The sequence below is a fragment of the Malaya genurostris genome, chromosome 1, assembly GCF_030247185.1.
Source record: "Malaya genurostris strain Urasoe2022 chromosome 1, Malgen_1.1, whole genome shotgun sequence".
Classification (NCBI taxonomy): domain Eukaryota; kingdom Metazoa; phylum Arthropoda; class Insecta; order Diptera; family Culicidae; genus Malaya; species Malaya genurostris.
The window spans coordinates 5,522,732-5,545,774 of NC_080570.1; the positions used below are offsets into that span (position 1 = coordinate 5,522,732).

The 23,043-nt window shown below is 35.0% G+C and overlaps 1 protein-coding gene across 1 annotated transcript in view; it reads left to right on the forward strand.

Moving 5' to 3' along the window:
- The window catches only part of LOC131431006 (uncharacterized), a 352,841-nt gene that overhangs the window by 76,198 nt on the left and 253,600 nt on the right, over positions 1-23,043 (forward strand). The gene's annotated exons all lie outside the window — the stretch shown is intronic.

The following is a 23,043-nucleotide window of genomic DNA, read 5'->3' on the forward strand; positions in this document are numbered from 1 at the left end:
GCAATAAAATTCATTTCACGGGCTCTAACAAACTAACACAATTTTTTTCCCCGTCGAGTTAGCAATGGCAGTTTTTACCGAGTGCTCTTCCTTATTACTACAGCTGTCACGCGCCCGTAGTTGACTAACCAACTGAACCAACCGAAAGATTGATGACCGGAAAAGTATGCTCTCGCGCGGGGGGTGGAAAACGTAATGTAGCAAAAATATTAAAAAAAAACCTGAATTTGGACCCACCATTTAACAACCGTCAAGGATTGTATGATTTATGGGCCACCGAGATGAGATGGGCTAGCTGCGGGACAACAGGCGGAACCGCGAACGGAAACACATGGCCGCTAGAAAAATATCGATGAAAATTGCCTGCGTCATCGGGAGTAGGGAAATGTTCGCCGTTTTTCCTGACAGCAGCAGTAGGCCTAGAAACGAGGATCACGCGTCATCGCAACATTTTGGTTCCGATTGTTTTCATAAATAGATTAAATTTCGATTTTGCCGATGCGTACGTGCGTGTGAGTTGGCGGTTCGCATAAACAAACTGGGACAAACATGTCAAGTACTGCGGCGAGTATCACTGACTGGTTTGTTCGTTGCCTAGCGACCACCGCCAATTACCCGCCTGCTTTCCATAGTTCGGTTCACCGTTGTGTGAATCGTCTATTCGGACGACTGGAAATTACTTGAAATTTCTGTCATATCTCTCTCCTTCGCTTACGTCAAGGCGTGGGTGCATCAGCTCAACCTAAATCTTGATACCCGGCCAAATCCATTGTGTCCCACTGACGGAACGTGACCCGACGACGAATTGCGTCGTAAATTATTTTTTAAAGGTTTCGTGTGTTTTAAGCTTCTTAGATGAAGTAAAATGTGGGTTTGTGATTTTTTTCCTATTGTTGTGAATTGTCAGCTGCTCTCACGACCAAATGAAACTTTCTCGGTACCCTCAGTTTGAAAAAATTGAAATTTGATTTGGCAACCTTGTGTCATTGGTAGTTTGTTTACGAGTTTATGATGACTTTACGTCACACTAAAAGTTCAACCAAATAAAAAAAATACTTTTCTGCATTTTTATTCTTTTCACAGACTTGTAAATCCTCGGTCATGAAATAGCGGAAATATTAAACTTGATACTTTTATCATTGAAATGAGCAAAACTATAACAGAATAATGAAGAAAAAAATTTTACTTGTGGCATTTTCGCTCACGTTAGCTCCGCCTTATTGAGTGTTAACGAGTAATGACGCGAATATTTAAATTCATACCGAACATGATAATGTTTACCGTGTCTTATTTTTGATCTTGTGTTCGTTGGATACTAGCGAGAGAGGCCAGTTGGAAGAATTGTTCTGTACGTCGTTCGCCACTGAACAAGTGGCAATGTTTGAAATGAAGAGTCGTGTACATTTAGCACAAACCGATTGATGACCAGAAAACTGTCGCAGTTCTGATCCCGAACTTCAGCAAAGACATGTCACTTTACGTCTTCTTAGTGGTTAAGGTCTGAGGCCAGTGTGTTTTAAGGTGTTTTAGAGGGCTATTTTCACGCTTCAAATCTGATTTTCTCAGAAACGGTGACGAATATCAAAACACCCAACTGACAATCTCTTAGAAAATTAATTTGGATCATTCTATCAGAATGATTCATTGACTCTAGCGGACGGGAAAGTCTTTTTTCTGAAGGAAGAAAAAACGGAAAATTTTAACTTGTTCATTGAATATCTCGCCTTCAAATGCATGCATCAAAAATCTATCCTGACAATGTCAAGATAATTTCATTTAGATGCGATTAGTACATAAAAACATAGGTGTTGTCGCGATAAAAACGAAGTGTATATTATTTTTATGAAGTAAGCTGATTTCTATGGCTGCGCCATTTTTTCTGCTCCAGTTTCCTAGTAACGTAACGAAAAATGAGAAAGAAATAAAATCGGTTCAGCAAGGCTGCCAAACAAGCGGTAGCTTTATTGGATGCAGACACATTTTATGCAAACTTGTAACCGAAAATATCGAAACTTTTATGGTCACCCGGCCCATCTAAAGTCATTTTGTACATATGCGAGAGAGCATGGAGAGAAATGTAATATGCAGAGCGAGACACGTAGTTATACGCGACCTACTGGCCTCAGCCCTTAATGTTGAGTGGCGACAGCTAACTGCTAACTGCTAACGAACTAACGAGTCGAAGACGAAACGTAAAAATAGAATTATTTCAATCGATATTGACATTGCATCAAGCAGTTTACCGAATCGATCCTAAAGCTTTATTTGCCTAATTTTCTTCTATTGAAATTTAAAAATTCCGCAGTAAGAGATGAACCGTGTCAGGTATTCGTATTCACGTCAATGCGGTCATGTCTCTGACATTACTCACCCCTTCTTTTTCATCACTGCAGTCACTTGTCATGGTCTGCTTAACAATCTTTCTTCAAACGATTTGTTATAGTTTTGTCAAGACGTAGGGCTAGTTTTAAATTTGATCAGTATCTTCCGAGAAAAAAAGATTGAAAAAAATGACGTAGTGCGAATATCACTATGAAATGAAAACAGCGAAAAAGCTACCTCAGAAATGGGACTCGAACCCGTGGCAAGCTAGCTCCCGTCCCATCTTTGCGGTAGATTTTTTTTTGCGATTTTCCAATTCCAATTTTTCCTATCTGTATCTAAAGATCAAATCTTCCTTCGCTTTATACTTTTATTCTTCGTTTCGATTTGGTAGTTAACAGGAGCGGTCAAAAACAGTGTCTGAATGGGCGCCTGTTTTAATCACAAGATTGATGTTTGAAGTTTGACTTTTAATTGTTGTCATTTGACAGTCAGCTTTTCACATTTGACTTTTGATCTTCAACTTATATGTTTTAACTTTAGACTTTGATGCCTTGTTTTAGAATTTTTGAATTTTTTATACACTTCTGATACTTGCCTTTTATTTTTTGAGATTGGACTTTTAACTGTTGACTTTTGTCTATCGATTTTTTTTGTTTACAATTTTACATTTGACTTAATAATTAACGTTTTTTGTACTATTTTTTTTATCTTCTAGCATTTGACATTTGATTTTCGACTTTCGAACTTTTAATTTGCAACTTGTAATTTTCAACTTCTACCATTCAACTTTTACCTTTCAACTTTTGACTTGACTTTTGATGTTTGACAGTCGACTTTCAACATATCCTTTGACTTTCTGATTTGTAACTTTTCTATTTCGACTCTAGTTATTATTTTTGATATTTGACTTTTAACTTAACTTTTGATATTTGACTTCAAGCTTCGGACATTGTATTTAGGTTTGGATTTTTGTTATTGGATTTTTGATATCGGATTTTCGACTTGAGGTTTGACTCTTGACCTTGGAATTTTTGATTTTCGACTATTAACAATCAAACTTAAGCTTACGATTTTTTTTAATTCGATATTTCTCCTTGATTCTTCAAATTTTTATTTTAGACTTTTGACTCTTAACTTTTTTTTTCATTTACGTTTGACTGCATTCGAACGTGGCCGACGTTAGAAGCATTTAGCTTTTGACATTGATCTTTTATTTTTTACTTATATTTATCATTATGTATTTTTCACTTATGATTTTTGACTATTTATTATTCACTTATGATGTTTGACTTTTGTCTTTTTTTTAACTCCTGTAGTTTTACGACTTTTTTTTACTTGATAATGAACGTTTTTTGTACTATTTTTTTTATCTTCTAGCATTTGACATTTGATTTTCGACTTTTGAGCTTTTAATTTGCAACTTGTAATTTTCAACTTCTACCATTCAACTTTTACCTTTTAACTTTTGACTTGACTTTTGATGTTTGACAGTCGACTTTCAACATATCCTTTGACATTCTGATTTGTAACTTTTCTATTTCGACTCTAGTAATTATTTTTGATATTTGACTTTTACCTTAACTTTTGATATTTGACTTCAAGCTTCGGACATTGTGTTTAGGTTTGGATTTTTGTTATTGGATTTTTGATATCGGATTTTTGTTTTCGGATTTTCGACTTGAGGTTTGACTCTTGACCTTGGAATTTTTGATTTTCGACTATTAACAATCGAACTTAAGCTTACGATTTTTTTTAATTCGATATTTCTCCTTGATTCTTCGAATTTTTATTTTAGACTTTTGACTCTTCACTTTTTTTTTCATTTACGTTTGACTGCATTCGAACGTGGCCGACGTTAGAAGCATTTAGCTTTTGACATTGATCTTTTATTTTTTACTTATATTTATCATTATGTATTTTTCACTTATGGTTTTTGACTATTTATTATTCACTTATGATGTTTGACTTTTGTCTTTCGACATTTTTTTAACTCTTGTAGTTTCACTTCGGTCTTTTGTCTCTTGAATTTTGTCATTTTACATTAGACTTTCGATTTCTAACATATCTTTTGATTTTATGACTTAGGAATTTTGTCTTTAAAATTTGATCGGCTTTTTACATATAATTTTTGATTTTTGACTTGATCTTTTACTTGTATTTTATTTATAACGTTTATATTTGGCTTTTGATTTTCACCCAACTTTTGACTTTATAACTACTTTTGATTTCTGACTTTTAACATAAATTTGATTTCTGACTTTTAACATAAATTTGATTCCTGGCAGACTAATTAACTGACTTGCGACATTGGACATTGGATTTTTTGTTTGAATTTTGAAAATTTTACTTTTGATACTAGATTTTTTGGTCTTTATTTGTTCTAGTCACCGCACCTTTTTTCAATTATGGTTGTTTGTTGATTTTTTTCAGTATTTATCACAAAAAGGAATCAACAAACAATCATAATTGAATTAGACTTTTTGGCTTTTGACTCGACACTGCTTTTTTTCACTTTAGACTATTGACTACCTTTGACGCCTGACTTTTCACTTCCAACTTTTCTCTTTTGACTATTTCGATGTTTTCGATTTGTGATTTTTTATTTAAATCTTCTAATTGTTGACTTTCGAGTTTTTATTCTTGAATTTTAAGTTTTTGTCGAAGTTCATATTTTTATCTTTTGAAGTCAATTTTTTTTTTTGGTGATATCTTACTTTAATATTGGATTAACAATTTTTGATGTTTCATGTTTCCGATTGTAGATTTTGGACATTGAGTTTCGACATTTAACTTCGGTGTTAATGATAAACTGTTGGCTTCCGATTTTAATTTTTAGTGTTCGATTTTTCACTTATGGTATAATTTTCGGCTGTTTTCTTTTTACTTCGACTTGTTTTTTAGCTTTTGATATTTGTTTTTTTTATATATTTTTATCATTCAACTTTCTGATCTTGATTTTTTAATTTCAGGTTTTAGATTTTTGAGTTTTATCTTTTCATTTTTTACCTCCAAATTTAAACTTCTGTCGTTTGCTTCTCGTTTACTGGCTTTTATCTTTAGGCTTTCGATTTTTTACTTTTGGCAACTTATTCTAGAATTCTGACTGTGGACGTTTCACCTTTTTTTTTGTTTTGATTATAGAGGTTTTAACCCTTAGGTCATTCTTCTCTTCGGAACAGGAAAGTTTTCTGACCTTATGTGCGGGGTTGGGAATCGAACCCAGGTAGGCTGCGTGAAAGGCATCTACTTACCCATCACGCTATACCCGTACCCTATTTTTTTTTTAATTTTGGTTTTAGAATTCTGGCTTTATTTTAACTTTCAACTGTAGCTTCTGGCTTTTGTCTTTCAAATGTTTACTTCTGTCGTGATTTTCGACTACCGATGTCGACTTTTGAGTTTTGACTTGACTTTAATTTGTAATATTTCGACGCTTGACTCTTAACTTTTCAATTTTTACTTTGAAATTTTGGCTTTCTGACTTTAGACTTTCAATTTTTTTTCATCGGCTTAAATTTTTTTTTTACTTTTGTCTTTTCACCTCTAACTATTGATTATTGATATTTTTAAATCTTATCTCTGTCGCTTCTGTTATTGAACTTTCAATTTTTGATGTTTTATTCTTCTCTCTCGACTGCTGATGTTCGATTTTGGACATTCAAGATCGAAATGAATTTTAGTCTTTCGACTTCCGATACTAAATGTTAGCGTTTGATTTTCCTCCTATGGTATGATTTTTGGCTGGTTTCTTCATACATTGACGTGTTAATTTTTGATATTCGTTTTTTTTTTTTAGATTTTTACCATTCAATTTCAGGTTTTAGATTTTTTAGATTTGTCTTTTGATTTTTGACCTCCAAATTTTTACTTTCGTCGTTTGCTTCTCGTTTACTGACTTTCATGTTAAGGCTTTCTATTTATTACTTTCTGAATCTTCATTCTAGAATTCTGACTTTGGACATTTAACTTTTGGTTTTTTAATTATGACTTTTATTTTAACTTTCAGTTTCATCCTCTAAGTTTTGTTTTTCAACTTTTCACTTCTGTCCTGATTTTTGACTATTGACTTCGAATTTTGACTTCACTCGACGCTTGCCTTTGACAATGCTTTTGACTTTTGACGTTTCTTTTTTTAATTTTCACTTTGGACTTTACACTTTCTGATTTTCACTTTGTACTTCTGTCTTTTCTCTTTTGACTATTGGTTGTTGCCTTCTGATTTCAGATTTTGGACATTGAAATTTGACATTTAACTTCGAATTTAATTTTAGACTCTCTACTTCTGATTCAAATTTTCAACGGTTTATTTTTCTCTTATGGTATAATTTTCAGTTGGTTTCTTCTTACTTTGATTTGTTTTTTTTTAGTTTTCGATGTTTGTTTGTTACATTTTTACCATTCAAACTATCCGTTCGTTATTTTTCAATTTTAAGTTCAAATATGACAGAATTTAGATTTTTGAATTCTGTCTTTCGATTTTTAACCTTCAAATTTTAACTTAAATCGTTTCCTTTTTGTTTTCTTCCTTTCAACTTGAAACGTTTGATTGATCGATTATTATGTTTAAGCTTTCGAAGTTTTACTGGTGACATCCTGATCCTAGAATTTAGAGTTCTGACTTTGGACATTCAACTATTGTTTTTTTGGATTACAACTTTCTACTTAAACTTCTGACTTTTGTGTTTTAGCTTTTTACATGTGTCCTGATTTTTTCACTCTTTTTTGACTTTGACTGCCACCTTTGAGCATCTAATTTTTTACTCGATTTGTGACTCTTTACTTGTCCTTCGATTTTTATCCATTGGCGCTTGGCTCTTCGTTTTTAGCTTTTCTACTTTCGGTTGTTCAGTTGAATTTTTCAATTTTCGGGTTCTAAAAGTAATGGCTTTTTACTTCTGCAACTCAGAATTGGTTTTCAAAGGTTGGGACTTTAAATTAGATTCTTCAACGTTCGACTAAGGTTCGAAACTTTTCCGTTTATCGTTCAAATTTTTTTTTCATCATTTAATTATTTAACATTCATATTTTGGCTTTTTAATTTCAAGTTTATTATTTAGGGGTTTTGGTACCGCATGGGTACCGGTTTTGTGCCAAATGCACATAACTATTTTGCACTTTCTATGTTTCGCCTTCGGCTCAACAGTGCGCCAGCAGTTTACGTTGAACTGCTAACGCCACCTGACGGTCGAACACTCAAGTTTTTTTTTTCATATTTTTTCATGAACACGAACTTAGCGAAGCACCTTTCGCCGATGATTACGCAAATAATCAAAAGCATAGAATAAGGTTTCCATTTTTTAAAGCTCATTTAGAAATGGTACCTCGGTAATTTCATATGAAGTACTTGAAAATTAAAAAAAAATGAACAACAAATTCGAAATTTTCGTAACTAATTAACAACTAATTAGCAACAAATTATCCACTGGATCTCGATTTGTATTTAAGCTTGTTTAAAAAGGGTACCTCGTTAACTTGATATGAAGTTAGCGAAGTACTTGAATAAAATTGAAAAAAAAAATTGAGTGACGAATTCAAAATTACCGTTACTAATTAAAAACTAATTAGCAACAAATTATCCACTGGATTTGGATTTGTTTTTAAGCTTATTAAGGAGGGGTACTTCGTTAACTTCTTATGAACTTAGCAAAGTACTCAAAAAAATTGAGGAACAAATTCAAAATCACCGTAACTAATAAGTAACTAATTAACAGATCGGCTGAAAAGTTCGTATCGTTTCTATGAGAGGGCGCCACTAGAATTAAATCCATACCATTTTCAGTTAGTACCAACCTTCAAAAGATACGTGTATGAATTTGACAGCTGTCTGATTAATAGTTTGTGAGATATTGCATTTTGAGTGAAGCTACTTTTGTTATTGTGAAAAAAAAATGGAAAAAACCCTTCTTAATCCACCTAGTGGTGTGATAAAGCCTTTCTCTTCTTTCATAACAGTCTCATGAAAATATGTTTCATACTTTTATTAAATAATTTTGGACACTAATTTTGACAACAATTGATGCAGATTGATTCGAGTAGTAAAAAATTTAGAAGCAATGAAATCGCTGAAACTGAGACCTATTTTGAGGCAAAGGACAAATCGTACTACAAAAATGGTATCGAAAAGTTGGAAGATCGCTATAATCGCTGTATCGTCTCTGATGGCAATTATGTTGAATAATAAAAACGAATTTTGGCAAAAAAATGTGTGTTTCTATTAAACGATACGAACTTTTCAGCCGAACTGTTAGCAACCTATTCGCGTTATCATCGGTGAGAGGTACTTCGCTAAGTTCATGTTCATGTAAATAACGTCTAGGCGTAAATTGAAATTGCTGCAAAGAAATAACTCAATTGTTTCTACTAGAGTTCATGATCTTGGTGAACAAAATTTCGATTCCGAAGGCCCGAATGCACTTACCGCGTCCCACGCAATGCCATTCATTCCAATCCGAATCTCACCCACATTTTCGCCCGTAGGCAATCCTGTGTCAACTCTTGGAACCACAGTAAAAACATAAACAAGCAGCTTCAAGATTGCAACCATTCATTTCTGTAAGACCCATTTAGCATTGTCACGTACATTTAATGACATTTCCCGTTCCCGAAGTCCCTGGCATGTTCGAGTACCATTTGTTTCATTATGGTTCACATTCCGACGACGAAATTCAATACAGGAATGGGAGCGCGAGGAGTTGCAGAATTACTGCCAAACGCCGAGTTCCAGAATAACGGACATACAAACGTGAGGAGAATCGCCTGCGGGGAAAAGCGGTCTCAAGTATGCGTCTTGTCTCTTCTTACGACGAGTGTGTGTGTGCCGCGCCACTCTGCAGTAGTAGAATCGTCTCTACGTTCCGGTTTTTCCTCCTGGGCCTTTCGCTTCCTGACATCGGTGCTACTGTTGCTGCTTCTCCATCATTATCATCATCATTCGCCGCATTCACCGAATAAAGAAAATTGTCTGCCACTTTTCGTTGGGCTCTCTGGGCTCCCACTTTGGCATATGTGAAAAACATTAGTGGTCGATAAAAATAATAACGAGTAAAAGCTTTGCTCGTTTTCCGTCAGAACACGACCCAATGCCAGGAGGAAAACTACAAAACAGAAAAAAAAGAAGAGACTAAACATAAACGACATCCACAAAGAATCTACGAACAACCGAAAAAAAAACAACAACAAACAGCTTGTGATTGTGTTTGACTCACGACTGTCTTTTTTCCTCCACTCCAGGCCTGCTGTGTTTTTGTTACAACGTTGCGCTAGGTCAGGGACATATGCGAGAGATGTTATGTGTTATGTGGCGGCTTGCTGCGATGTGGGTGACCGACCGCGAATGACGATACGGCAGAGGTTTCCAGCGGTTGCTTTTACCCCTTTTCTCTTTCTCCAAGCGTAGAAATGTGACCATTATTGGTTGTCGACTGCTTTTTATTGTTCTGTGAAAATCGTCGTCATGTCAACGAGTTCGAATGTGACGACTGAACATGTCGGGGGGAAAACAATCCCCTACAGTACACGGCCTTAACGATGTTTCATAAGTGCATGTTGTTCAGGTTTCGATCGTTCTCCCAACTCTGACACAAATGCCAGCCTCAAACCGTGGGCGATGTAATTTCAAAAAAAAAAGTTAATTCAACATTGATTAAGACTTGGATTAAGACAAGTGGTTTTAGTTGAACGAACCCGCGCTCGGTCGGAAACTGGTACCGGTACCGGAGCAACAGGAGAAGGAGGAGCAGACCCGGGATAAATCGTCTCCGATAGCTGTTGTAATCAATTAACTTTATGATGATATTGTAGTTAATAAATAACTCGTTAACCAACGGCAGCCAGCACGGGGCTCGTAAGCTCGTATTTAATTTATTACCTCACCGCGAGTGTCCAAGAAGTGGACGACCGCCGGCAAACCTTTCAACTGCCGCCGCCTCTTTGGAGGGAACCTCCGCTTGCCGGCAAAAAGCCGCCACCACTTTCTTGCACACAGCACCGGCGGATCTCGTGCGGAAAATTGATTTTTTCTTCGCTCTGTTTTGCTAGATTTTTATCCCGCCACCAGAATGATGGGGGGGCTGCTCACACATCCCGGCATGGACGGTCGGTCGGTGGGGGGGGAACACGAACCCCGAAAGAAATAAATTAAAATCAAAGCGAAATAAAGCAGAATTACTGCACGACACTCGATACGAGAAGAAGATCGAATCCAAAAGCCTTCTCGGTTGGGTTTCTCACAGCCTCCTCAAGCCTCAAGTCGCAGCCTCAGGCTGCATCCGAACATGGTGGAATGCATGCAGTTTGGCTATGTCCCAACCCGGAGAGACACACTCGAGAGTTGAGATATTAAAATGAAAGAGTAAAAAAAAAAGTAAAACAAAAACAAAACAAGCCGACAGAATCGATTTCTCTACACTTGCATGTTCGCGCTTCTTTTGCAGCACACAGCCGCTCCGTCGTGGAAGCTATTTGATTAATAAATTAAGCTACCGTGAAGTCGTGAATTATTGCTCGACGCGCAAAAACCGAACGAACATGCGATATTGGAACTGGCAGCCAAACTGTCGCGAAAATTTATTACTTGACAGATCGCACGAGGACGATAACATTTGCCTGGACTCTTGGGCTATGTGTTAGAGAACCTTGGTACAAACGCAGCACTGTTTGCTGGATTCGAATTTCCGGGAACTCTTTTTTTTCAATGTAGGTAGGTTTTTGCTTCTTGTCCAATGCCTGGTCAAGTGGTTAGTTAGATTCATTCGAATTTTTCGCAGGATTGCGATTGTATCGGAGCTTCGGCGAAGTGAGAGAATTTCACCTATGGTGAAAATGGAAAATAAATGGCTTTCCGAAAAAAAACATCATCTAATTCAAATCTTTTCAAGATAAAAAAATCAGATTCCGGATTCGAGATTGTGGTATTTTTTTCGCTAATTTTTATTTCTGCTATCGCGTTTCGTCAGTTTTTTCAATCTGTTTCCTCGTTGGGTGCTGATAAAAGGTAATTTCAGATGTGATCTAGTGTTGAGTTCTCATTAATAGTAAATTTTTTGGTTGACAAAGTCGACATTTCTTGTAACTCGTAACGTAAGTTTTTTGTTTTAATTAAAACGAAGATTTCAATCGAATTCGGCAAAACCCACCGAAACAACTCATTCGACTAACCTATCTTCGGCGAAACGGTGCTTTCGTCGAATCGATCTTCGGCGAAATGGCTCATTCGACAAATCATCGGCGAATCGACCCGTTCGACGAATTGACCTTTGGCGAAACGACCTATATGAGAAAACGATTTTCTGCGAAACGACCCATTCGATGAATCGATATTCTGAGAAATTACTCATTCGACGAAACGATCTTTGGTGAATCGATCAAATCGGCAAAAACGACTCATTCGACAAATCGTTTTTCTGCGAATTGATTCATTCGACAAATCGATATTCGACAAAACGACTCATTCGACGAATCGATCTGCGTCGGAACGATCCTGTCGACAAATCGATTTTCTGCGGAACGACCCATTCAACGAATTCATCTTCGTCGAAACGACTCATTCGACAAATGGATCTTTCAGCGAAACGACCCATTCGACGAATCGATCTTCTGCGAAACGACCCAGTCGATAAATCGACAAATAAACCTTTGTCGAAACGACCCAGTTGACAAATCGATCTTCAGCGAAACGACTTAGTCGATAAATCGATTTTCTGAAGAAAAGCACCCATTCGTCAGATCGATCTTTCCCCAAAACGACTCATTCGATGAATCGACCTTCGTCGAAACGACCCAGTTGACAAATTGATTTTCTGCGAAACGACCCGTTCAATGAATCGATCTTCGTCGAAACAACTCATTCGACGAATCGATCTTCGACGAAACGACCCTTTCGATAAATCGATTTTTGTCTGAACGATCCATTCGAGAAAACGATTTTCTGCGAAACGACCCATTCGATGAATCGATCTTCTGAGAAATAACTCATTCGACAAAACGATCTTTGGCGAAACTATCAATTCGGGAAACTGACCATGGATGAAATGACCCGTTTCGCAAACTGACTTTCGGCGAAATGAGTTCCCATTAAATACGTTTTGAAAACTCAATTGATCCTGATCCTGATAGCAACACAACGACGACGTCTAATGCTAATGCTAATAACTTCCAGTTAAATATTAAATATATTAGATTATTTTATTTTAACCCGATTATAACTCGTTGGTCATTCGTCGAGGTAGTTCGTTCGGTGAAATGGCCCAATCCACGAACTACCAATCAGTGAAATCGTGCTGTGAATTGACTTGCAATCAACAGACTTTCGTCGTAGTGACTCATTCTGCAAAATGATTCATTCCGTGAATTGACTTTCATCAAACTGACGTTCATATGATGAACTGACTCTTTACTAACTGACTTTCATTTGAATTACTCATTCAACTCAGTAGACGAACTGGCTTTCAGTTAACAGACTTTTTACCGCTTAATTCATTCGGAGAAATGCCTCAATGACGGCTTATTTCACCAAATCACTTTCAACCAATGGATCTTCTATTTGGAGAATCATAACCCTTTCTGGGAAATTTATTCACGGGTATTCTGAAAAACATATTCCGTTAATTCGTGTTTTATTCTACATCTAAGACAAAAGTATGTTAGCTATACAAAGGAAAGTACAGGTCTTACAAGTTTTACTCAAAATAATTTTCATTCAAATTCAACTTCATTTTGCGATATAACTTTCGACAAAATGACTTTCAACCAACTGACTTTCGATCAAATGGATTTGACTATCGCAGAAATCGGCACTTCATGAATTAATTCCCTGAAAAAATTGATTTTCAGCTCACTGACTATCTTTAGAAACACTCGTTCGGCTCAGTGAAATGATTGACTGAAATGATTCATTCGGCGTATTGACTTCTAGAAACAATAACTTATTTGGCGAGTCATCATACAGTGAACTGTTATTAGTCCAAGCTACTGTCTCTCATTCGGTAAGCATCGGTAGTTACGATGGAATGGCTCTTTCCTCAAATTTACTTGCAGTGTCATCAATTGCACTGACTGTGAGTCGTTTGAAGAAATGAGTTTCGGCGAAATAACATTACTTTTATTTTAAAATAATAATAATTCATCACGAGCTGACTGTCAGCGAGTTTACTTATTTATCTGTTTTTTAAGGCTTATTTCGCGAAATTGCTTTTTTGCGAACGGGTTTTCAGTGAACTAAGCTTTCGGCAAAACGACTCATTCATTGAAAAAATTTCCGGAGAAATAACTCATTCTTCGAACTGATTTTCGGTGAAACGTCCAATTCGGTGAAACGTCCAATTCGGTAAGCTGATTTTCGATGAAATGTCCAATTTAGTAAACTGATTTTCGGTGAAATTACTAAATTTTCTGAGAAATTACTCATTCCTCGAACAAATTTTCGGAGAAAAAACTCATTCTTCGAACTGATTTTTGGTGAAATATCCAATTCGGTGTGCTGATTTTCGATGAAATGTCAAATTTTCGGAGAAATTACTCCTTCCTCGAACAAATTCTCGGTGAACTGACTCTTTCGGTGAACTGATTTTTAGTGATATAATATTTTCCTTAATATCACTGTTGGAAAAATTTCTCGTTGCTCGAAAAAATTGTCGAAGTAATGACTCATTCCTGAATCTTCTTTTTTGTGAAATGATATATTATGTTAACTGATTTTTTATGAAATGACTCGTTTTCGAATTTTTACAAACTGACTCAAACTGATTTCCTATGGATTGATTTATTGCTCGAATTGATTTCCGGTGGAGTGATACTTGTAATGAACTAACTTTCGGCTAAACGACTCACGTTTCGAATTAACTTTTGGTGAAATCATTCCTTTCAGCGAAACAACTGTTTTCACTGACTGACTTTCCACGGAACGACTCAGTCTTCGAACGAATTTTATTCGGTGTTCGAACTGATCGGTAAAACGACTCTTTCGAAGAGCTAATTTTCGGTGAAATATCCAATTCAGCGAATTGAGTTTCAGTGAAATTACTGAATTTTCGAAATTTTCGGGGAAACGATTCATTTCTCGATCATATTGTTGGTGAAATGATATTTTTTAATTTTTTCTTAGCTGATTTTTGGTGATCTCTAAAATGGTGAAATGTCTCATTCGGTGAATTGATTTTCGGTGAAATTGCTGAATTTCCGGAGAAATGACTCACTCTTCGAATTAACTTTCGGGGGAATCACTCATTCCTTTCAGCGAAACAACTGTTTTTGTGAACAGACTCAGTCTTCGAACGAATCTTCGGCGAAATGACTCATTCCTCGAACAGATTTTTGGCGAAATGTTTCAGTCCTCGAACTAATTTCCGGTGAAACGACTCTTTCGTTGCGCTCATTTTCGGTGAAATGTCCTATTCAGTGGACTGATTTTCGGTGATATTACTAAATTTTCGGAAAAATTACTTATTCTTCGAACTGACTTCTGGTGAAATTATTCATTCCTCGATCAGTGATTTTTGGTGATAAAACATTTTCTGTGAACTGACTTTTGGAAAAATATTCATCCCTCGAACTGATTTTCGGTGAAATGTCCCATTCGACAAATTGATTTTCGGTGATATAACTTTTTCCGTGAATTGACTTGGAAAGATTACTCTTGTTCTAACAAATTTTCGGAGGAATGAATTTCTCTGAACTGATTTTTGGAAAAATCCATTGCTCGAACTCTCATTGAGTGAATTGATTTTCGGTTAAATTACTGAATTTTCGGAATCTTCGGAGAAATGACTCATTCTTGGAGCTTCGATTTATGGCGAAATGATTAATTCTTCGTCGACCAGCTTTTGGTGGAATGACTCTTTCGCGAACTGACTTCTGAAAACAGTATTAAAAATGACCCATTCCTGAAACTTATTTTTAGTGAAATGATAGATTTTGTTAATTGATTTCCGAAGAATTGGCTCATTCTTGAATTTTGACGAACTGCCCCAAACTGATTTCCTGTGGATTGTCTAATTCCTGGAATTTTGTATTCGGCTGAAAGACTCATTTTATAAATTTCTGCGACATTTCTAATTCGTCGAACTAATTTTTGGTCTAATGACTCGTTCCGTCAACTGTGATTTCGTTTGAATTTGAATTTAGAAATTGAATTGTCTGATATGATCCAGTTTATGTCTCTGAATAAAGTAAAATTTTAGGTGGATGGATTTATAACTAAAAATAATGTACTAAAACTTAAAATCAAATACGATTCATTAAAATGACACAAGCGACCTTCAACATAACAGCTCGACTTGTTTTACTCGTTTTTTTCCGTTCCGGTTTTTTTTTCCGAAAAATGACTCGACAAATTGAAGTCGATGAAAATACTCATTCGGTGAACTGATTCTCATCTGGAAAGTCATAAATCACGTCTAATGCGTTCGTCAGTTCCCATCGCAATGACGATTGTGAGCAGTAGATCACGATAGTTTTTGTTGATGAAACATATATAGGAAAATAATTCTAAGGAAAAAACACGTGAAATGCTTCGTGCATGTATATTAGGTTTCCGAAAAACCCGAACTGTAAGAATTGTATTGGTGATATTTTGACGCATTTAGTTGATTTTTTTTCTTAGTGGGATTTTGTTTCCTCAAAATAGACCATTACGAGTTTGATTTTAAATGCTTCCCGTTATATGTAAGGATAAATATGCCAGTGTGTGAATACGACAAAATGTCACTTACGGTAAAGAATAGAATAAAGAGAGCTTCAGAGTGCAAGTTCTAAGGGACACCATTTCTTGAGAACTAGTGAAACTTCTGTCAACCCAAATCGTAGTAGACTGCGTCATTCATTCCATACCCGCAGGTCCAAGGAGCAAATGATCGTAGTGAGGTTTGTGCAACATCTCAACATCTGTGTCATGTCCATTATTCCTATGGGCAAAATTCGAAATTTATTTCTTTTCACAACAAATTTATTCTTGCTCTGATTCCGCTTCATTCATTGGACAAACGTATCGTGAAACCATCCGGCATTCGACGACCGTTTGCCTGGTGATGTCCAGACTGATGACTTCGGAGGCCGGATTCATTAAAAACAATGTTGCCTACGTTGGACGGAGGAATCAATGCGCAAACCCAGCGAATGTTTATGCGGCGCGCATTCGGCGTCTTGACCTTCGGGCGCCGTTGCAGCAGCTGCCTGTGCCGTTTTGAAACCGGAGAAACTGGAGATTGAGCCATGGAACAAGCCGACTGGTCGAAGATGAAGACGAAGAAGGTTGATCCTCCCCATGCGTTACGAAACCGCACTCTGATAGCAGCAGTGCCGCTAACGGAGTTCCGTTTTTTCGGAAGGCGTGTCAAGTTTAATCAATTTTAATCAGATTCGAAAGGTTGGTTTGGTCGGTCTCGCTGGCTCCCGTGGCGGAAAAAGTGTAGCCACCCAAGAAGAAGGTAAAGCCGAGCGAACTTTTGACGCGCGAATGTGTGTGCAGCCGTGAGAAGTGAAAACCGATCCGGTAGATCTCCACCAGACACCAGAAAGGGTGAATTGCGACAGAATCAGGCTGGGCAGTTTTTTTCTTTCTTTCTCGTGATGTTGCTAGTCCTCTCCTGTCCTGTTCAAGGTAGGATAAAATTACTGCTTAACCGTTCATTGAAATACAATGAAGTAGTTCTCTCATGTGGTCAATTGTGGTTTTCGTTTTTTTGTTATAATTTTTGGACGCGAGAGGCGAATTCGAAATGTCACGTCGCGTCGCGTCTTGAGCAGAGACATGCTCAAGGTTTTACTACTTTTGCTGCCTGTGACAGACATTTAAAAAAGGTGATATGCTGGTAGGCTGTAATCAGACCATACAATTCCAGTGCGGGATGCGATATGCCCGGAGCTGTGGGTTGAGCATGAAACGGATCTTCGGTTAGTTTCACAAACTTCACTCTGAATGCACATTTCTTGTTTTTGACTATTCCGAGTAAAGGAGTTGATCGACACGAGAGTAACCTTTAGGTTATGTTTGTGTGGAAGCTAAGTGAAAACTATCACATTGATTTGATTTCTGTATTAATCACAAAAATATTGTAGAACATATTCCAATAAATATTAGAACGAAATTCTGTTGATCAAACGGCACATCATAGTCAGGAATCCATAGCTCGAATGTTTCCAGTTCAATCATGTTTTCGATGCAGCAACTACAACGATAGAAAAGTTCTTTCATCTCAACACGAAATATCGAAAAACACCACGGGAAATGCTTCGTGCATGCATAATTGGTATCTTGTCGTTAAACGGTAGGAATTGTGATTGTACTATTACTAACCGTTTAAATGCATCTCCTTACGATTGACAGCCGTAGGATGTTGTAACACTGAAAATAAGCTATGTTGAGTTCGATTTTTAATTGTTTTGCTTCATAAGAATTTTTTTTTTTCTATGAAAAATTTAATTTAGAATTCAAAATTTAAGAATTCAACATGCAAATTTCCAAACTTAACATTCCAAATTCCGATTCTTTAATTTCTAATGTTCAATTGTAAGTTTAAAAAATTTTAAATTCTCGAACTGTAAATTTGGAGTTCAACGTTTTAAATTCTATGTTCTACCTTCTAAGCTCAAAATTCTAACGGATAATACAAATACATAAATATTGAAATTCAAAAACATAGTACCGAAATATGAAAATATAACAATACAATAATACAAAAATCCAAATGGGCACAAAAACAGAACAACAAAAAACTAAAACGCAAAAAAAATTATCGCTACTGAACTGCGGCAAAAAATAATATTAAAAAGTAACATAAATGCAACATAAATATCCAACCTACAGAAATACAAAAAAAAACAATTACCCTGAATGCAACATTATTATAACAAAACTACAGCAAAAATGAAACAAAAACGAAACAAATATATTACAAACATATGACAGAAAAGCGATAAGAATTCACAACAAAATTCACCAAAAATACCTCTGAAACAGTAAAAATTCATCGAAAAATTTCAATTTCTTATCTTAAAATTTTCAATTCTAAAACGAACACATAAAACATCGGGATATATAAATTCTGTACTCCAAAATTCGGAATACATAATTTGAACTCACGAATTCAAAATTCCATGTTGTATATTTAGAAACCTAATTTCTAAATTCGCAAAATTAACTTACAAAAATAAACGAAACGACAGGAAAATAGCACTGGCGAAAAAATGAAACAGAGAAATACAGAAGTGTACGAAAATATAGAAATATTGCAATACAAAATGCAATTGTATAGAAATACTAAAAAAATTCGAAAAAAATATTGTAAAACTACATCAAAAATACAACAAAAGTACAACATAAATGCAACATTATTATACTAAGAATACAGCATAAACGCAACAAATATACTACAAAAGTATAACAATAAACAACAAGAAAGCATTAGGAATTCAACACCAGATCTCATCAAAACAATAACAAAAATACCCCGGAATATAACAAAAATTCATCGAAAACTTATAATTTACAATCTCAAAATTTTAAATTCCTAAAAGAATACTCCTGAGTTCGGAATACATCCGTCCGAAATCATACCAATTATAACACGTTCGAAATTATATTATTAATTCAAAATTCCAAATGCAAGAAAAATCACACAAAAATGCCAATCTAAATCGAAAAAGCAACAAAAATGTTGCATTTAGTTACATCAAATTTTAGTATAACATTATTATACAAAATATAGCAAAATCTCAAGAAATATACTACGAAAATACAACAGAAAACCAAAAAAAATACAAGAATAAAGAAATACAAATTTGTTAAGGTACTTTAGAACAACCAAAAACTGAAATATGACAAAAATACGACAACAAAATACGTCAAGAACACAACAAAAATGCATACAACGAATTTGTCCGAAATACAACAGTATAACAATATAATAATACAGAAATAGATATTTGTTGAGGTACTTAAGTTGAACGAAAAACTAAAATCCAAAAAAAAGCACAAACAAAACAAAAGTTTAACATAAAAGCAACATTATAATGCTGAAAATACAAAAAATACGACAAAAAACCATCAAAAATGCAATAATAAAGAATTACAAATTTGTTAAGGTACTGAACTACAACAAAAAACTATAATATTTTGTTCTGTGTAAAAGTGATGCTACGGCGACGAAAAACTTATGTAAACTGCCTCATGAAATAAACGTATTTATGAAAAAAAATAGAATAGAAAAATGTTACTCAACTGCAACAAAAATAATACGAAAATGTAACATCAGTGCAACAAAAAAATGCAAAAAAATAAAGCTGGACTACATGAAAAGTGCAATAGAAGTGTAACACAAATACAAACACAAAAAGCAAAAACAATACAAACATATTACAAAAATTCAATAAAAATGAGCAAAAATAAAATAAAAAAAGCATAATATGTCAAGAACATAACAAAAATACATAAAAAATACAACAAATATACAACGAAAATATAAATACCTAGAAAAACAACAAAATACTACAAAACTGCAACACAAATGCAACGTTACTAAAACAAAAATACAACATCAATACTTTCAAATTGCTACCAAAATACAACTGAAATTTATCCAAAACGTAACCAAAAGAAAAATATACCAAAAATTCAACCAACAAAAGGAACAAAAATACAGCTCAACAACAATCAAATCACAATACAATCAAACCACCCAAATACAACCCAATGCAACAAAAATACTACTAAACTACTCAAAAGAAACAAAGTCAAACATATGAAAGTTGAGGATTGAGATTGATGAAGGAAGATTCGAAGATAAAAGCATAAAAAGAAACAAAATCCTCGCATAAGAAAAATTCAAAATCCAAGAGTAGATAATCAACAATCAAGAAGCTGAAGTTGAATTTTATAACTCAAGTTTGACGGACTTGAAGCAATGTGAAAAATCGGGATATTCTAAATTCTATACTCCGAGTCCTACATTCTGAATGTAGATTTAGTAACTTAAGTCATGAGTTAAAAACTTTAATACAAAAATACGAAAATGAAGGAATATAGTGCTACTGAAAAACTGAAATATAGAAATATATACCTACAGAAATTCGGGATTTTAGAACGGTAGGAATACGAAAGTTTTGAAATTCATTCAGTAAAACAATACAGAAATACGAAAATATAGCAATACAACGACGCAAAAATTCGAATGTGCTGAGGAACAACAAAAAACTAAAATGCTACAGAAACATTACAAAAATGATGATACTATGATACTATGAAATGATACTAAACAATAGCAAAAACAGAATAAAAATTTAATAACAAAAGTTTGATAAAAGTATGACGAAATTTTATCAATAAATACAACAAGAAAACAATCAAAACACAATAATAAAATTCACTTAGCACAAAACCAGTATCCCAGCATTAACTGCACGTCAGCCGTTTTTGTTAAGCCGTTAGATGGCGTTATAAAATCAACATAAACTGCTGATGCACTGATGAGTCGAAAGCAAAAACGTAAAAATTAAACGAAATTTATCAAAAACACTACGAAAGTACTTCAAAAACAGAACGAGAATGCAATAAAAATACTAAGAAAAACCGAAAAAATAATACAGAGGTGTTACAAAAAAATACAACAGAAAAGTAATAGGAATACAGCCAAAATGAAACCAATACTGAACAGAAATAGTACTGAAATGTAACTTAAAAATATTATTAAAAAAAAAAGAAAAATTCACCTCAAATACAAACAAACTGCAATCCAAAATTTGCCTAAATACAACCCGCAATGCAAAAGAATTACAACCGATTTACCCAAAAGAAACAAATTCAAATATATGAAAGTTGAGAGCTGTTGGCTGGAGAATCAAAGATAAATATAAAAAAATGAATAGCTTCACAAACACACTGTTAGATGGCGTTAGAAGTAGAAAATTTAAAAAAATACTAAGAAAAACAGCAAGAATAATATAGAAATGTTACAAAAAATATCACATTACGACAAAAATACAATAGAAAAGAATCAGGAATGCAACCAAATTGAAACCAATATAGAACAGAAATACTACTAAAATGTAACTTAAATACAAGAAAAACATGACAAACAAAAAACAAACGAAAACAAAAAATACATCTCAAATACAATCAAACTGCAATCCAACAGTTAACTAAATACAACCCGATGTAAAGGAAATACAACAAATTTGCCCAAAAAAAAACAAATTCAAATATATGAAAGTTCAGAGTTGTTGGCTGGAAAATCAAAGATAAATTTAAAAAAATAACAGCTTTACAAATACAAATAAAATCAATTATAATAAAAAAAGTAATTAAAATGCATATTCCAAGAGTAGATTATCAAAAATCAAGACTAAACTGAATTTTATAAAGTTAAAATATTAATACTTCTGAACTTCGAACTCGAACTGGGCACAAAACTCAGGGTTTTGATCTTTAGACTCTGAAATCACGACTCACGGTCTATAGGCTCAGGTTTGATTACTGCGAACTTTGGCTTCTGCACTTTTGGACTCAGGACTAAAGACTCAGAATTTTGGACACTGGTCTCCGGATTTTGAGTTCTGGTCTCTGGAATCAGGACTCGAGAATCCGAACTCAAGACTTTGAACTTTTGGATCTCCTGAGTCATTCGATTTTTTACTCTTGATTCAGGATTTAAAGCTCAGGTCTTAGAACTATGAACTCAGGGTTTTGAACTCTGGTTTCAGGATTCAAAACTCCAAAGTCCAAACTATGGATTCTCGACTTTTGGTCTTTTGACTTCTGATTCTCCACTCTGAACTCTAGACTTGGGTCTCCAGAATCAAGAATCTGAACTCAAAACGGTGAGATTCAGTGCTTTGAACTCAGGTTTCAAAGTTCGAGTTCGACTTTGGGCGCTTGACTCTTGATTCTTTACTCTTAATTCTGGACTTCGGGTTATTGACTCTCGACTCTAGAATCTAGAATCAGAACACACGATTCGGGACTTTTGGTTTTGACACAAAATTGAGGACGGCGAACTTTGGCTGCTGGACTTTTGGACTCATGACTAAAGACTCAGAATCTCCGAATTTTGAGTCTCTGGTCTCTGAAACCAGGATTCGAGAATCCGAACTTTAGACTCAAGCCTTTGAACTTTTGGATCTCCTGAGTCATTCGATTTTTGACCGTTGATTCAGGTTCTAAAGCTCAGGTCTCAAAATTATGAACTCAGGACTTTGAACTGTGGTTTCAGGATGTGAGACTACGAAGTCCAAATTATGGACTCTCGACTATTGACTTTCAACTTTTTTGATTTATGAATCACAACTCTGAACTCCAGACTTGGGACTCCGCAATCAACAATCTGAGCTCGAAATTGTGAGACTCTTTAAGGGCTTTGAGCTCTGGTTTCAAAGTTCAAGACTACGAACTCTTGACTCTTGATTTTTGTCTCTCAATTTTGGACTGGAATCAGGACTGACGAACCACGATTCAAAACTTTCGATTTTTGTTTTTTTCTACTCTATTCTCTATTCTATTGAGATTTAGATTTTGAACTCTAGACTCAGATGTCAAGAATCTAACCTGGACTTGTGTACTCAAGACTTAGAAGTCCGGACTGTACTCAGCTTTAAGGACTCGAGACTTTGTACTCTGAATCCAGTAATATGAACTTTGGAACTCTAGTAACTCAGATGATAAAACTGATTCTTTTGATTCTTTGCACTACATTCAGGTCTTAAAACTGGACTTCGAACACTGATTTCAGGATT